Below are 17058 nucleotides of genomic sequence, written 5' to 3'. Positions count from 1 at the left end.
GAACTCGCATGGGGACTGGCCTTTCCTGAGGCCACCAGAGCCGGTCCCTGAGGTCCCCGTCGTAAGTCTAGAGCACCTGCCTCAACTCGAGAAAATCCAGGAGGTTTTGCCCTCCAGGCGAGATGAGGCCCATTTCCGCTGCGGCTTCTCGAGGCTAATCACATCTAACCACTGGAACTTCCAACGGGTCCTTCACACGGTTGCTGCAACTCAAGAAGTTCCCCGACATACCCGTCTCCACTCGAGAGGAAGCACGAGGGTCCCGCACACATCCAGGGGAGCCCCGTTCCCGCCTCCTAGCTCGAGATGAGGGATCCTTTCCCTGTTTCGTAGGGAAAGAATTCCCGGCCTTTCCGTCGCATCTAAAGAGGAGGCGCTCTCCACAGGAAAGGCGAGAGGAACTCCAGCGTCGTGCCTCCATTCCAAGAATCCCCCAGATGTGTCAGTCCATTCCAGAGGAACCTGTTTTCCCTGCACTGCGTGACGTTCAAGCCGAGCATCGGCTCCCACCACGTGTGCACGGGGGACAGCCCTGTGGGAAAGCCTCGTGGGAAAGCCTCATGGGAAAGACTCGAGGGAAAACCATAGATCCTTTGATCCACGCGGCGGACTGCGTGACACAGGTGCTACCGCTCTGGAGGAACGCGCTAGTGCATGCTCGCATTCGAGACGAGGACTGACTCCCCTGGGGAGACCCCAGAAGTACCCCAAGATCCATGTCAGCACTGGAGAGGAATCCTCAGGTTCCGGCCCCGACTCCACACAAGGTCTTAGGCCCCGGCATCGACGGGAGAGGAATCCCGAGAGACCCCGAGGAACTCGCATGTGGACTGGCCTTTCCTGAGGCCACCAGAGCGGGTCCCTGAGGTCCCCGCCGTAAGTCGAGAGCACCTGCCGCAACTCGAGAAAATCCAGGAGGTTTTGCCCTCCAGGCGAGATGAGGCCCATTTCCGCTGAGGCTTCTCGAGGCTAATCACATCTAACCACTGGAACTTCCAAAGGGTCCTTCACACCCTTGCTGCAACTCAAGAAGTTCCCCGACATACCCATCTCCACTCGAGAGGAAGCACGAGGGTCCCGCACACATCCAGGGGAGCCCCGTTTCCGCCTCCTAGCTCGAGATGAGGGATCCTTTCCCAGTTTCGTAGGGAAAGAGTTCCCGGCGTTCCCTATGCATCTCAAGAGGAGGCGCTCTCCACAGGAAAGGCGAGAGGAACTCCAGGGTCGTGCCACCATTCCAAGAGTCCCCCAGATGTGTCAGTCCATTCCAGAGGAACCTGTTTTCCATGCACTGCCTTGACGTTCAAGCCGAGGATCGACTCCCACCACCTGTGCACGTGGGACAGCCCTGTGGGAAAGCCTCGTGGGAAAGCCTCGTGGGAAAGACTCGAGGGAAAACCATAGATCCTTTGATCCACCCGGCGGACTGCGTGACACTGCTGCTACCGCTCTGGAGGAAAGCGCAAGTGCATGCCCGCATTCGAGACGAGCACTGACTCCCCTGGGGAGACTCCAGAATTACCCCAAGATCCATGTCAGCACTGGAGAGGAATCCTCAGGTTCCGACCCCGACTCCACACAAGGTCTTAGGCCCCGGCATCGACGGGAGAGGAATCCCGAGAGGCCCCCGAGGAACTCGCATGTGGACTGGCCTTTCCTGAGGCCACCAGAGCGGGTCCCTGAGGTCCCCGTCGTAAGTCGAGAGCACCTGCCGCAACTCGAGAAAATCCGGAAGGTTTTGCCCTCCAGGCTAGATGAGGCCCATTTCCGCTGAGGCTTCTCGAGGCTAATCACATCTAACCACTGGAACTTCCAAAGGGTCCTTCACAGCCTTGCTGCAACACAAGAAGTTCCCCGACATACCCGTCTCCACTCGAGAGGAAGCACGAGGGTCCCGCACACATCCAGGGGAGCCCCGTTTCCGCCTTCCAGCTCGAGATGAGGGATCCTTTCACTGTTTCGTAGGGAAAGAATTCCCGGCGTTCCCGTCGCATCTCAAGAGGAGGCGCTCTCCACAGGAAAGGCGAGAGGAACTCCAGGGTCGTGCCACCATTCCAAGAGTCCTCCAGATGTGTCAGTCCATTCCAGAGGAACCTGTTTTCCCTGCACTGCCTTGACGTTCAAGCCGAGGATCGACTCCCACCACCTGTGCACGTGGGACAGCACTGTGGGAAAGCCTCGTGGGAAAGCCTCATGGGAAAGACTCGAGGGAAAACCATAGATCCTTTGATCCACGCGGCGGACTGCGTGACACTGCTGCTACCGCTCTGGAGGAAAGCGCAAGTGCATGCCCGCATTCGAGACGAGGACTGACTCCCCTGGGGAGACTCCAGAATTACCCCAAGATCCATGTCAGCACTGGAGAGGAATCCTCAGGTTCCGACCCCGACTCCACACAAGGTCTTAGGCCCCGGCATCGACGGGAGAAGAATCCCGAGAGGCCCCCGAGGAACTCGCATGGGGACTGGCCTTTCCTGAGGCCACCAGAGCGGGTCCCTGAGGTCCTCGTCGTAAGTCGAGAGCACCTGCCGCAACTCGAGAAAATCCAGGAGGTTTTGCCCTCCAGGCGAGATGAGGCCCATTTCCGCTGAGGCTTCTCGAGGCTAATCACATCTAACCACTGGAACTTCCAAAGGGTCCTTCACACTCTTGCTGCAACTCAAGAAGTTCCCCGACATACCCGTCTCCACTCGAGAGGAAGCACGAGGGTCCCGCACACATCCAGGGGAGCCCCTTTTCCGCCTCCTAGCTCGAGATGAGGGATCCTTTCACTGTTTCGTAGGGAAAGAATTCCCGGCGTTCCCGTCGCATCTCAAGAGGAGGCGCTCTCCACAGGAAAGGCGAGAGGAACTCCAGGGTCGTGCCACCATTCCAAGAGTCCCCCAGATGTGTCAGTCCATTCCAGAGGAACCTGTTTTCCCTGCACTGCCTTGACGTTCAAGCCGAGGATCGACTCCCACCACGTGTGCACGTGGGACAGCCATGTGGGAAAGCCTCGTGGGAAAGCCTCTTGGGAAAGACTCGAGGGAAAAACATAGATCCTTTGATCCACGCGGCGGACTGCGTGACACTGCTGCTACCGCTCCGGAGGAAAGCGCAAGTGCATGCCCGCATTCGAGAGGAGCACTGACTCCCCTGGGGAGACTCCAGAAGTACCCCAAGATCCATGTCAGCACTGGAGAGGAATCCTCAGGTTCCGGCCCCGACTTCACACAAGGTCTTAGGCCCCGGCATCGACGGGAGAGGAATCCCGAGAGGCCCCCGAGGAACTCGCATGGGGACTGGCCTTTCCTGAGCCCACAAGAGCGGGTCCCTGAGGTCCCCGTCTTAAGTCGAGAGCACCTGCCGCAACTCGAGAAAATCCAGGAGGTTTTGCCCTCCAGGCGAGATGAGGCCCATTTCCGCTGAGGCTTCTCGAGGCTAATCACATCTAACCACTGGAACTTCCAAAGGGTCCTTCACACCCTTGCTGCAACTCAAGAAGTTCCCCGACATACCCGTCTCCACTCGAGAGGAAGCACGAGGGTCCCGCACACATCCAGGGGAGCCCCGTTTCCGCCTCCTAGCTCGAGATGAGGGATCCTTTCCCTGTTTCGTAGGGAAAGAGTTCCCGGCGTTCCCTATGCACCTCAAGAGGAGGCGCTCTCCACAGGAAAGGCGAGAGGAACTCCAGGTTCGTGCCACCATTCCAAGAGTCCCCCAGAGGTGTCAGTCCATTCCAGAGGAACCTGTTTTCCCTGCACTGCCTTGACGTTCAAGCCGAGGATCGACTCCCACCACGTGTGCACGTGGGACAGCCCTGTGGGAAAGCCTCGTGGGAAAGCCTCGTGGGAAAGACTCGAGGGAAAACCATAGATCCTTTGATCCACGCGGCGGACTGCGTGACACTGCTGCTACCGCTCTGGAGGAAAGCGCAAGGGCATGCCCGAATTCGAGACGAGCACTGACTCCCCTGGGGAGACCCCAGAGGTACCCCAAGATCCATGTCAGCACTGGAGAGGAATCCTCAGGTTCCGGCCCCGACTTCACACAAGGTCTTAGGCCCCGGCATCGACGGGAGAGGAATCCCGAGAGGCCCCCGAGGAACTCGCATGGGGACTGGCCTTTCCTGAGCCCACAAGAGCAGGTCCCTGAGGTCCCCGTCTTAAGTCGAGAGCACCTGCCGCAACTCGAGAAAATCCAGGAGGTTTTGCCCTCCAGGCGAGATGAGGCCCATTTCCGCTGACGCTTCTCGAGGCAAATATCATCAAACCACTGGAACTTCCAAAGGGTCCTTCACACCCTTGCTGCAACTCAAGAAGTTCCCCGACATACCCGTCTCCACTCGAGAGGAAGCACGACGGTCCCGCACACATCCAGGGGAGCCCCGTTACCGCCTCCTAGCTCGAGATGAGGGATCCTTTCCCTGTTTCGTAGGGAAAGAGTTCCCGGCATTCCCTATGCATCTCAAGAGGAGGCGCTCTCCACAGGAAAGGCGAGAGGAACTCCAGGGTCGTGCCACCATTCCAAGAGTCCCCCAGATGTGTCAGTCCATTCCAGAGGAACCTTTTTTCCATGCACTGCCTTGACGTTCAAGCCGAGGATCGACTCCCACCACCTGTGCACGTGGGACAGCCCTGTGGGAAAGCCTCGTGGGAAAGCCTCGTGGGAAAGACTCGAGGGAAAACCATAGATCCTTTGATCAACGCGGCGGACTGCGTGACACTGCTGCTACCGCTCTGGAGGAAAGCGCAAGTGCATGCCCGCATTCGAGACGTGCACTGACTCCCCTGGGGAGACTCCAGAAGTACCCCAAGATCCATGTCAGCACTGGAGAGGAATCCTCAGGTTCCGGCCCCGACTCCCCACAAGGGCTTAGGCCCCGGCATCGACGGGAGAGGAATCCCGAGAGGGCCCCGAGGAACTCGCATGGGGACTGGCCTTTCCTGAGGCCACCAGAGCGGGTCCCTGAGGTCCCCGTCGTAAGTCGAGAGCACCTGCCGCAACTCGAGAAAATCAAGGAGGTTTTGCCCTCCAGGCGAGATGAGGCCCATTTCCGCTGAGGCTTCTCGAGGCTAATCACATCTAACCACTGGAACTTCCAAAGGGTCCTTCACAGCCTTGCTGCAACTCAAGAAGTTCCCCGACATACCCGTCTCCACTCGAGAGGAAGCACGAGGGTCCCGCACACATCCAGGGGAGCCCCGTTTCCGCCTTCCAGCTCGAGATGAGGGATCCTTTCCCTGTTTCGTAGGGAAAGAATTCCCGGCCTTTCCGTCGCATCTCAAGAGGAGGCGCTCTCCACAGGAAAGGCGAGAGGAACACCAGGGTCGTGCCTCCATTCCAAGAATCCCCCAGATGTGTCAGTCCATTCCAGAGGAACCTGTTTTCCCTGCACTGCCTGACGTTCAAGCCGAGGATCGGCTCCCACCACGTGTGCACGGGGGACAGCCCTGTGGGAAAGCCTCGTGGGAAAGCCTCGTGGGAAAGACTCGAGGGAAAACCATAGATCCTTTGATTCACGCGGCGAACTGCGTGACACTGCTGCTACCGCGCTGGAAGAAAGCGCAAGTGCATGCCCGCATTCGAGACGAGGACTGACTCCCCTGGGGAGACTCCAGAAGTACCCCAAGATCCATGTCAGCACTGGAGAGGAATCCTCAGGTTCCGGCCCCGACTCCACACAAGGTCTTAGGCCCCGGCATCGACGGGAGAGGAATCCCGAGAGACCCCGAGGAACTCGCATGGGGACTGGCCTTTCCTGAGGCCACCAGAGCGGGTCCCTGAGGTCCCCGTCGTAAGTCTAGAGCACCTGCCTCAACTCGAGAAAATCCAGGAGGTTTTGCCCTCCAGGCGAGATGAGGCCCATTTCCGCTGACGCTTCTCGAGGCTAATCACATCTAACCACTGGAACTTCCAAAGGGTCCTTCACACCCTTGCTGCAACTCAAGAAGTTCCCCGACATACCCGTCTCCACTCGAGAGGAAGCACGAGGGTCCCGCACACATCCAGGGAAGCCCCGTTTCCGCCTCCTAGCTCGAGATGAGGGATCCTTTCCCTGTTTCGTAGGGAAAGAATTCCCGGCGTTACCGTCGCATCTCAAGAGGAGGCGCTCTCCACAGGAAAGGCGAGAGGAACTCCAGGTTCGTGCCACCATTCCAAGAGTCCCCCAGATGTGTCAGTCCATTCCAGAGGAACCTGTTTTCCCTGCACTGCCTCGACGTTCAAGCCGAGGATCGACTCCCACCACCTGTGCACGTGGGACAGCCCTGTGGGAAAGCCTCGTGGGAAAGCCTCCTGGGAAAGATTCGAGGGAAATCCATATATCCTTTGATCCACGCGGCGGACTACGTGACACTTCTGCTACCGATCTGGAGGAAAGCGCTAGTGCATGGCCGCATTCCACACGAGCACTGACTCCCCTGGGGAGACCCCAGAAGTACCCCAAGATCCATGTCAGCACTGGAGAGGAATCCTCAGGTTGCGGCCCCGACTCCACACAAGGTCTTAGGCCCCGGCATCGACGGGAGAGGAATCCCGAGAGGCCCCCGAGGAACTCGCATGGGGACTGGCCTTTCCTGAGACCACCAGAGCGGGTCCCTGAGGTCCCCGCCGTAAGTCGAGAGCACCTGCCGCAACTCAAGAAAATCCAGGAGGTTTTGCCCTCCAGGCGAGATGAGGCCCATTTCCGCTGAGGCTTCTCGAGGCTAATCACATCTAACCACTGGAACTTCCAAAGGGTCCTTCACACCCTTGCTGCAACTCAAGAAGTTCCCCGACATACCCGTCTCCACTCGAGAGGAAGCACGAGGGTCCCGCACACATCCAGGGGAGCCCCGTTTCCGCCTCCTAGCTCGAGATGAGGGATCCTTTCCCTGTTTCGTAGGGAAAGAGTTCCCGGCGTTCCCGTCGCATCTCAAGAGGAGGCGCTCTCCACAGGAAAGGCGAGAGGAACTCCAGGGTCGTGCCACCATTCCAAGAGTCCCCCAGATGTGTCAGTCCATTCCAGAGGAACCTGTTTTCCCTGCACTGCCTTGACGTTCAAGCCGAGGATCGACTCCCACCACGTGTGCACGGGGGACAGCCCTGTGGGAAAGCCTCGTGGGAAAGCCTTGTGGGAAAGACTCGAGGGAAAACCATAGATCCTTTGATCCACACGGCGAACTGCGTGACACTGCTGCTACCGCTCTGGAGGAAAGCACAAGTGCATGCCCGCATTCGAGACGAGGACTGACTCCCCTGGGGAGACTCCAGAAGTACCCCAAGATCCATGTCAGCACTGGAGAGGAATCCTCAGGTTCCGGCCCCGACTCCACACAAGGTCTTAGGCCCCAGCATCGACGGGAGAGGAATCCCGAGAGGCCCCCGAGGAACTCACATGGGGACTGGCCTTTCCTGAGGGCACCAGAGCGGGTCCCTGAGGTCCCCGTCGTAAGTCGAGAGCACCTGCTGCAACTCGAGAAAATCCAGGAGGTTTTGCCCTCCAGGCGAGATGAGGCCCATTTCCGCTGAGGCTTCTCGAGACTAATCACATCTAACCACTGGAACTTCCAAAGGGTCCTTCACACCCTTGCTGCAACTCAAGAAGTTCCCCGACATACCTGTCTCCACTGGAGAGGAAGCACGAGGGTCCCGCACACATCCCAGGGAGCCCCGTTTCCGCCTCCTAGCTCGAGATGAGGGATCCTTTCCCTGTTTCGTAGGGAAAGAATTCCCGGCGTTCCCGTCGCATCTCAAGAGGAGGCGCTCTCCACAGGAAAGGCGAGAGGAACTCCAGGGTCGTGCCACCATTCCAAGAGTCCCCCAGATGTGTCAGTCCATTCCAGAGGAACCTGTTTTCCCTGCACTGCCTTGACGTTCAAGCCGAGGATCGACTCCCACCACGTGTGCACGTGGGACAGCCCTGTGGGAAAGCCTCTTGGGAAAGCCTCGTGGGAAAGACTCGAGGGAAAACCGTAGATCCTTTGATCCACGCGGCAGGCTGCGTGACACTGTTGCTACCGCTCTGGAGGAAAGCGCAAGTGCATGCCCGCATTCGAGACGAGCACTGACTCCCCTGGGGAGACTCCAGAAGTACCCCAAGATCCACGTCAGCACTGGAGAGGAATCCTCAGGTTCCGGCCCCGACTACCCACAAGGGCTTAGGCCCCGGCATCGACGGGAGAGGAATCCCGAGAGGCCCCCGAGGAACTCGCATGGGGACTGGCCTTTCCTGTGGCCACCAGAGCGGGTCCCTGAGGTCCCCGTCTAAGTCGAGAGCACCTGCCGCAACTCGAGGAAATCCAGGAGGTTTTGCCCTCCAGGCGAGATGAGGCCCATTTCCGCAGAGGCTTCTCGAGGCTAATCACATCTAACCACTGGAACTTCCAAAGGGTCCTTCACACCCTTGCTGCAACTCAAGAAGTTCCCCGACATACCCGTCTCCACTCGAGAGGAAGCACGAGGGTCCCGCACACACCCAGGGGAGCCCCGTTTCCACCTCCTAGCTCGAGATGAGGGATCCTTTCCCTGTTTCGCAGGGAAAGAATTCCCGGCGTTCCCGTCGCATCCCAAGAGGAGGCGCTCTCCACAGGAAAGGCGAGAGGAACTCCAGGGTCGTGCCACCATTCCAAGAGTCCCCCAGATGTGTCAGTCCATTCCAGAGGAACCTGTTTTCCCTGCACTGCCTTGACGTTCAAGCCGAGGATCGACTCCCACCACGTGTGCACGTGGGACAGCCCTGTGGGAAAGCCTCGTGGGAAAGCCTCGTGGGAAAGACTCGAGGGAAAACCATAGATCCTTTGATCCACGCGGCGGACTGGGTGACACTGCTGCTACCGCTCTGGAGGAAAGCGCAAGTGCATGCCCGCATTCGAGACGAGGACTGACTCCCCTGGGGAGACTCCAGAAGTACCCCAAGATCCATGTCAGCACTGGAGAGGAATTCTCAGGTTCCGGCCCCGACTCCACACAAGGTCCTAGGCCCCGGCATCGACGGGAGAGGAATCCCGAGAGGCCCCCTAGGAACTCGCATGGGGACTGGTCTTTCCTGAGGCCACCAGAGCGGGTCCCTGAGGTCCCCGTCTAAGTCGAGAGCACCTGCCGCAACTCGAGGAAATCCAGGAGGTTTTGCCCTCCAGGCGAGATGAGGCCCATTTCCGCTGAGGCTTCTCGAGGCTAATCACATCTAACCACTGGAACTTCCAAAGGGTCCTTCACACCTTTGATGCAACTCAAGAAGTTCCCCGACATACCCGTCTCCACTCGAGAGGAAGCACGAGGTTCCCGCACACACCCAGGGGAGCCCCGTTTCCGTCTCCTAGCTCGAGATGAGGGATCCTTTCCCTGTTTCGCAGGGAAAGAATTCCCGGCGTTCCCGTCGCATCTCAAGAGGAGGCGCTCTCCACAGGAAAGGCGAGAGGAACTCCAGGGTCGTGCCACCATTCCAAGAGTCCCCCAGATGTGTCAGTCCATTCCAGAGGAACCTGTTTTCCCTGCACTGCCTTGACGTTCAAGCCGAGGATCGACTCCCACCACGTGTGCACGTGGGACAGCCCTGTGGGAAAGCCTCGTGGGAAAGCCTCGTGGGAAAGACTCGAGGGAAAACCATAGATCCGTTGATCCACGCGGCGGACTGCGTGACACTGCTGCTACCGCTCTGAAGGAAAGCGCAAGTGCATGCCTGCATTCGAGACGAGCAATGACTCCCCTGTGGAGACTCCAGAATTACCCCAAGATCCATGTCAGCACTGGAGAGGAATCCTCAGGTTCCGGCCCCGACTCCACACAAGGTCTTACGCCCCGGCATCGACGTGAGAGGAATCCCGAGAGGCCCCCGAGGAACTCGCATGGGGACTGGCCTTTCCTGAGGCCACCAGAGCGGGTCCCTGAGGTCCCCGTCGTAAGTCGAGAGCACCTGCCTCAACACGAGAAAATCCAGGAGGTTTTGCCCTCCAGGCGAGATGAGGCCCGTTTCCGCTGAGGCTTCTCGAGGCTAATCACATCTAACCACTGGAACTTCCAAAGGTTCCTTCACACCCTTGCTGCAAGTCCAGAAGTTCCCCGACATACCCGTCTCCACTCGAGAGGTAGCACGAGGGCCCGCACACATCCAGGGGAGCCCCGTTTCCGCCTCCTAGCTCGAGATGAGGGATCCTTTCCCTGTTTCGAAGGGAAAGAATTCCCGGCGTTCCCATCGCATCTCAAGAGAAGGCGCTCTCCACAGGAAAGGCGAGAGGAACTCCAGGGCCGTGCCACCATTCCAAGAGTCCCCCAGATGTGTCAGTCCATTCCAGAGAAACCTGTTTTCCCTGCATTGCCTTGACGTTCAAGCCGAGGATCGACTCCCACCACGTGTGCACGTGGGACAGCCCTGTGGGAAAGCCTCGTGGGAAAGCCTCGTGGGAAAGACTCGAGGGAAAAACATAGATCCTTTGATCCACGCGGCGGACTGGGTGACACTGCTGCTACCGCTCTTGAGGAAAGCGCAAGTGCATGCCCGCATTCGAGACGAGGACTGACTCCCCTGGGGAGACTCCAGAAGTACCCCAAGATCCATGTCAGCACTGGAGAGGAATCCTCAGGTTCCGGCCCCGACTCCACACAAGGTCTTAGGCCCCGGCATCGACGGGAGAGGAATCCCGAGAGGCCCCCGAGGAACTCGCATGGGGACTGGCCTTTCCTGAGGCCACCAGAGCGGGTCCCTGAGGTCCCCGTCTAAGTCGAGAGCACCTGCCGCAACTCGAGGAAATCCAGGAGGTTTTGCCCTCCAGGCGAGATGAGGCCCATTTCCGCTGAGGCTTCTCGAGGCTAATCACATCTAACCACTGGAACTTCCAAAGGGTCCTTCACACCCTTGATGCAACTCAAGAAGTTCCCCGACATACCCGTCTCCACTCGAGAGGAAGCACGAGGGTCCCGCACACACCCAGGGGAGCCCCGTTTCCACCTCCTAGCTCGAGATGAGGGATCCTTTCCCTGTTTCGCAGGGAAAGAATTCCCGGCGTTCCCGTCGCATCTCAAGAGGAGGCGCTCTCCACAGGAAAGGCGAGAGGAACTCCAGGGTCGTGCCACCATTCCAAGAGTCCCCCAGATGTGTCAGTCCATTCCAGAGGAACCTGTTTTCCCTGCACTGCCTTGACGTTCAAGCCGAGGATCGACTCCCACCACGTGTGCACGTGGGACAGCCCTGTGGGAAAGCCTCGTGGGAAAGCCTCGTGGGAAAGACTCGAGGGAAAACCATAGATCCTTTGATCCACGCGGCGGACTGGGTGACACTGCTGCTACAGCTCTGGAGGAAAGCGCAAGTGCCTGCCCGCATTCGAGACGAGGACTGACTCCCCTGGGGAGACTCCAGAAGTACCCCAAGATCCATGTCAGCACTGGAGAGGAATTCTCAGGTTCCGGCCCCGACTCCACACAAGGTCTTAGGCCCCGACATCGACGGGAGAGGAATCCCGAGAGGCCCCCTAGGAACTCGCATGGGGACTGGTCTTTCCTGAGGCCACCAGAGCGGGTCCCTGAGGTCCCCGTCTAAGTCGAGAGCACCTGCCGCAACTCGAGGAAATCCAGGAGGTTTTGCCCTCCAGGCGAGATGAGGCCCATTTCCGCTGAGGCTTCTCGAGGCTAATCACATCTAACCACTGGAACTTCCAAAGGGTCCTTCACACCTTTGATGCAACTCAAGAAGTTCCCCGACATACCCGTCTCCACTCGAGAGGAAGCACGAGGTTCCCGCACACACCCAGGGGAGCCCCGTTTCCGCCTCCTAGCTCGAGATGAGGGATCCTTTCCCTGTTTCGTAGCGAAAGAATTCCCGGCGATCCCGTCGCATCTCAAGAGGAGGCGCTCTCCACAGGAAAGGCGAGAGGAACTCCAGGGTCGTGCCACCATTCCAAGAGTCCCCCAGATGTGTCAGTCCATTCCAGAGGAACCTGTTTTCCCTGCACTGCCTTGACGTTCAAGCCGAGGATCGACTCCCACCACGTGTGCACGTGGGACAGCCCTGTGGGAAAGCCTCGTGGGAAAGCCTCGTGGGAAAGACTCGAGGGAAAACCATAGATCCTTTGATCCACGCGGCGGACTGCGTGACACTGCTGCTACCGCTCTGGGGGAAAATGAAAGTGCATGCCCGCATTCGAGACGAGCACTGACTCCCCTGGGGAGACTCCAGAAGTACCCCAAGATCCATGTCAGCACTGGAGAGGAATCCTCAGCTTCCGACCCCAACTCCACACAAGGTCTTAGGCCCCGGCATCAACGGGAGAGGAATCCCGAGAGGCCCCCGAGGAACTCGCATGGGGACTGGCCTTTCCTGAGGCCACCAGAGCGGGTCCCTGAGGTCCCCCTCTAAGTCGAGAGCACCTGCCGCAACTCGAGAACATCCAGGAGGTTTTGCCCTCCAGGCGAGATGAGGCCCATTTCCGCTGAGGCTTCTCGAGGCTCATCACATCTAACCCATGGAACTTCCAAAGGGACCTTCACACCCTTGCTGCAACTCAAGAAGTTCCCCGACATACCCGTCTCCACTCGAGAGGAAGCACGAGGGTCCCGCACACATTCAGGGGAGCCCCGTTTCCGCCTCCTAGCTCGAGATGAGGGATCCTTTCCCTGTTTCGTAGGGAAAGAATTCCCGGCGTTCCCGTCGCATCTCAAGAGGAGTCGATCTCCACAGGAAAGGCGAGAGGAACTCCAGGGTCGTGCCTCCATTCCAAGAGTCCCCCAGATGTGTCAGTCCATTCCAGAGGAACCTGTTTTCCCTGCACTGCCTTGACGTTAAAGCCTAGGATCGACTCCCACCACGTGTGCACGAGGGACAGCCCTGTGGGAAAGCCTCGTGGGAAAGCCTCGTGGGAAAGACTCGAGGGAAAACCATAGATTCTTTGATCCACGCGGCGGACTGCGTGACACTGCTGCTACCGCTCTGGAGGAAAGCGCAAGTGCATGCCCGCATTCGAGACGAGGACTGACTCCCCTGGGGAGACTCCAGAAGTACCCCAAGATCCATGTCAGCACTGGAGAGGAATCCTCAGGTTCCGGCCCCGACTCCACACAAGGTCTTAGGCCCCGGCATCGACGGGAGAGGAATCCCGAGAGGCCCCCGAGGAACTCGCATGGGGACTGGCCTTTCCTGAGGCCACCAGAGCGGGTCCCTGAGGTCCCCGTCGTAAGTCGAGAGCACCTGCCGCAACTCGAGAAAATCCAGGAGGTTTTGCCCTCCAGGCGAGATGAGGCCCATTTCCGCTGAGGCTTCTCGAGGCTAATCACATCTAACCTCTGGAACTTCCAAAGGGTCCTTCACACGCTTGCTGCAACTCAAGAAGTTCCCCGACATACCCGTCTCCACTCGAGAGGAAGCACGAGGGTCCCGGACACATCCAGGGGAGCAAAGTTTCCGCCTCCTAGCTTGAGATGAGGGATCCTTTCCCTGTTTCTTAGGGAAAGAATTCCCGGCGTTCCCGTCGCATCTCAAGAGGAGGCGCTCTCCACAGGAAAGGCGAGAGGAACTCCAGGGTCGTGCCACCATTCCAAGAGTCCCCCAGATGTGTCAGTCCATTCCAGAGGAACCTGTTTTCCCTGCACTGCCTTGACGTTCAAGCCGAGGATCGACTCGCACCACGTGTGCACGTGGGACAGCCCTGTGGGAAAGCCTCCTGGGAAAGCCTCGTGGGAAAGACTCGAGGGAAAACCATAGATCCTTCAATCTACGCGGCGGAATGCGTGACACTGCTGCTACCGCTCTGGAGGAAAGCGCAAGTGCATGCCCGCATTTGAGACGAGGACTGACTCCCCTGGGGAGACTCCAGAAGTACCCCAAGATCCATGTCAGCACTGGAGAGGAATCCTCAGGTTCCGGCCCCGACTCCACACAAGGTCTTAGGCCCCGGCATTGAAGGGAGAGGAATCCCGAGAGGCCCCCGAGGAACTCGCATGGGGACTGGCCTTTCCTGAGGCCACCAGAGCGGGTCCCTGAGGTCCCCGTCGTAAGTCTAGAGCACCTGCCGCAACTCGAGAAAATCCAGGAGGTTTTGCCCTCCAGGCGAGATGAGGCCCATTTCCGCTGAGGCTTCTCGAGGCTAATCACATCTAACCACTGGAACTTCCAAAGGGTCCTTCACACCCTTGCTGCAACTCAAGAAGTTCCCCGACATAACTGTCTCCACTCGAGAGGAAGCACGAGGGTCCCGCACACATCCCAGGGAGCCCCGTTTCCGCCTCCTAGCTCGAGATGAGGGATCCTTTCCCTGTTTCGTAGGGAAAGAATTCCCGGCGTTCCCGTCGCATCTCAAGAGGAGGCGCTCTCCACAGGAAAGGCGAGAGGAACTCCAGGGTCGTGCCACCATTCCAAGAGACCCCCAGATGTGTCAGTCCATTCCAGAGGAACCTGTTTTCCCTGCATTGCCTTGACGTTCAAGCCGAGGATCGACTCCCACCACCTGTGCACGTGGGACAGCACTGTGGGAAAGCCTCTTGGGAAAGCCTCGTGGGAAAGACTCGAGGGAAAACCATAGATCCTTTGATCCACGCGGCAGGCTGCGTGACACTGTTGCTACCGCTCTGGAGAAAGGGCAAGTGCATGCCCGCATTCGAGACGAGCACTGACTCCCCTGGGGAGACTCCAGAAGTACCCCAAGATCCATGTCAGCACTGGAGAGGAATCCTCAGGTTCCGGCCCCGACTCCACACAAGGGCTTAGGCCCCGGCATCGACGGGAGAGGAATCCCGAGAGGCCCCCGAGGAACTCGCATGGGGACTGGCCTTTCCTGAGGCCACCAGAGCGGGTCCCTGAGGTCCCCGTCGTAAGTCGAGAGCACCTGCCGCAACTCGAGAAAATCCAGGAGGTTTTGCCCTCCAGGCGAGATGAGGCCCATTTCCACTGAGGCTTCTCGAGGCTAATCACATCTAACCACTGGAACTTCCAAAGGGTCCTTCACACCCTTGCTGCAACTCAAGAAGTTCCCCGACATACCCGTCTCCACTCGAGAGGAAGCACGAGGGTCCCGCACACATCCAGGGGAGCCCCGTTTCCGCCTCCTAGCTCGAGATGAGGGATCCTTTCCCTGTTTCGTAGGGAAAGAGTTCCCGGCGTTCCCTATGCATCTCAAGAGGAGGCGCTCTCCACAGGAAAGGCGAGAGGAACTCCAGGGTCGTGCCACCATTCCAAGAGTCCCCCAGATGTGTCAGTCCATTCCAGAGGAACCTGTTTTCCCTGCACTGCCTTGACGTTCAAGCCGAGGATCGACCCCCACCACGTGTGCACGTGGGACAGCCCTGTGGGAAAGCCTCGTGGGAAAGCCTCGTGGGAAAGACTCGAGGGAAAACCATAGATCCTTTGATCCACGCGGCGGACTGCGTGACACTGCTGCTACCGCTCTGGAGGAAAGCGCAAGTGCATGCCCGAATTCGAGACGAGCACTGACTCCCCTGGGGAGACCCCAGAAGTACCCCAAGATCCATGTCAGCACTGGAGAGGAATCCTCAGGTTCCGGCCCCGACTTCACACAAGGTCTTAGGCCCCGGCATCGACGGGAGAGGAATCCCGAGAGGCCCCCGAGGAACTCGCATGGGGACTGGCCTTTCCTGAGCCCACAAGAGCAGGTCCCTGAGGTCCCCGTCTTAAGTCGAGAGCACCTGCCGCAACTCGAGAAAATCCAGGAGGTTTTGCCCTCCAGGCGAGATGAGGCCCATTTCCGCTGACGCTTCTCGAGGCAAATATCATCAAACCACTGGAACTTCCAAAGGGTCCTTCACACCCTTGCTGCAACTCAAGAAGTTCCCCGACATACCCGTCTCCACTCGAGAGGAAGCACGACGGTCCCGCACACATCCAGGGGAGCCCCGTTTCCGCCTCCTAGCTCGAGATGAGGGATCCTTTCCCTGTTTCGTAGGGAAAGAGTTCCCGGCGTTCCCTATGCATCTCAAGAGGAGGCGCTCTCCACAGGAAAGGCGAGAGGAACTCCAGGGTCGTGCCACCATTCCAAGAGTCCCCCAGATGTGTCAGTCCATTCCAGAGGAACCTGTTTTCCATGCACTGCCTTGACGTTCAAGCCGAGGATCGACTCCCACCACGTGTGCACGTGGGACAGCCCTGTGGGAAAGCCTCGTGGGAAAGCCTCGTGGGAAAGACTCGAGGGAAAACCATAGATCCTTTGATCCACGCGGCGGACTGCGTGACACTGCTGCTACCGCTCTGGAGGAAAGCGCAAGTGCATGCCCGCATTCGAGACGAGCACTGACTCCCCTGGGGAGACTCCAGAATTACCCCAAGATCCATGTCAGCACTGGAGAGGAATCCTCAGGTTCCGGCCCCGACTCCACACAAGGTCTTAGGCCCCGGCATCGACGGGAGAGGAATCCCGAGAGGCCCCCGAGGAACTCGCATGGGGACTGGCCTTTCCTGAGGCCACCAGAGCGGGTCCCTGAGGTCCTCGTCGTAAGTCGAGAGCACCTGCCGCAACTCGAGAAAATCCAGGAGGTTTTGCCCTCCAGGCTAGATGAGGCCCATTTCCGCTGAGGCTTCTCGAGGCTAATCACATCTAACCACTGGAACTTCCAAAGGGTCCTTCACAGCCTTGCTGCAACTCAAGAAGTTCCCCGACATACCCGTCTCCACTCGAGAGGAAGCACGAGGGTCCCGCACACATCCAGGGGAGCCCCGTTTCCGCCTTCCAGCTCGAGATGAGGGATCCTTTCCCTGTTTCGTAGGGAAAGAATTCCCGGCGTTCCCGTCGCATCTCAAGAGGAGGCGCTCTCCACAGGAAAGGCGAGAGGAACTCCAGGGTCGTGCCACCATTCCAAGAGCCCCCAGATGTGTCAGTCCATTCCAGAGGAACCTGTTTTCCCTGCACTGCCTTGACGTTCAAGCCGAGGATCGACTCCCACCACGTGTGCACGGGGGACAGCCCTGTGGGAAAGCCTCGTGGGAAAGCCTCGTGGGAAAGACTCGAGGGAAAACCATAGATCCTTTGATTCACGCGGCGGACTGCGTGACACTGCTGCTACCGCGCTGGAGGAAAGCGCAAGTGCATCCCCGCATTCGAGACGAGCACTGACTCCCCTGGGGAGACTCCAGAAGTACCCCAAGATCCATGTCAGCACTGG

Source organism: Ovis canadensis, chromosome 26 (assembly GCF_042477335.2).
Source record: "Ovis canadensis isolate MfBH-ARS-UI-01 breed Bighorn chromosome 26, ARS-UI_OviCan_v2, whole genome shotgun sequence".
In the NCBI taxonomy this organism is placed as follows: Eukaryota; Metazoa; Chordata; class Mammalia; order Artiodactyla; family Bovidae; genus Ovis; species Ovis canadensis.
Note: the sequence above shows the minus strand (reverse complement) of the source record.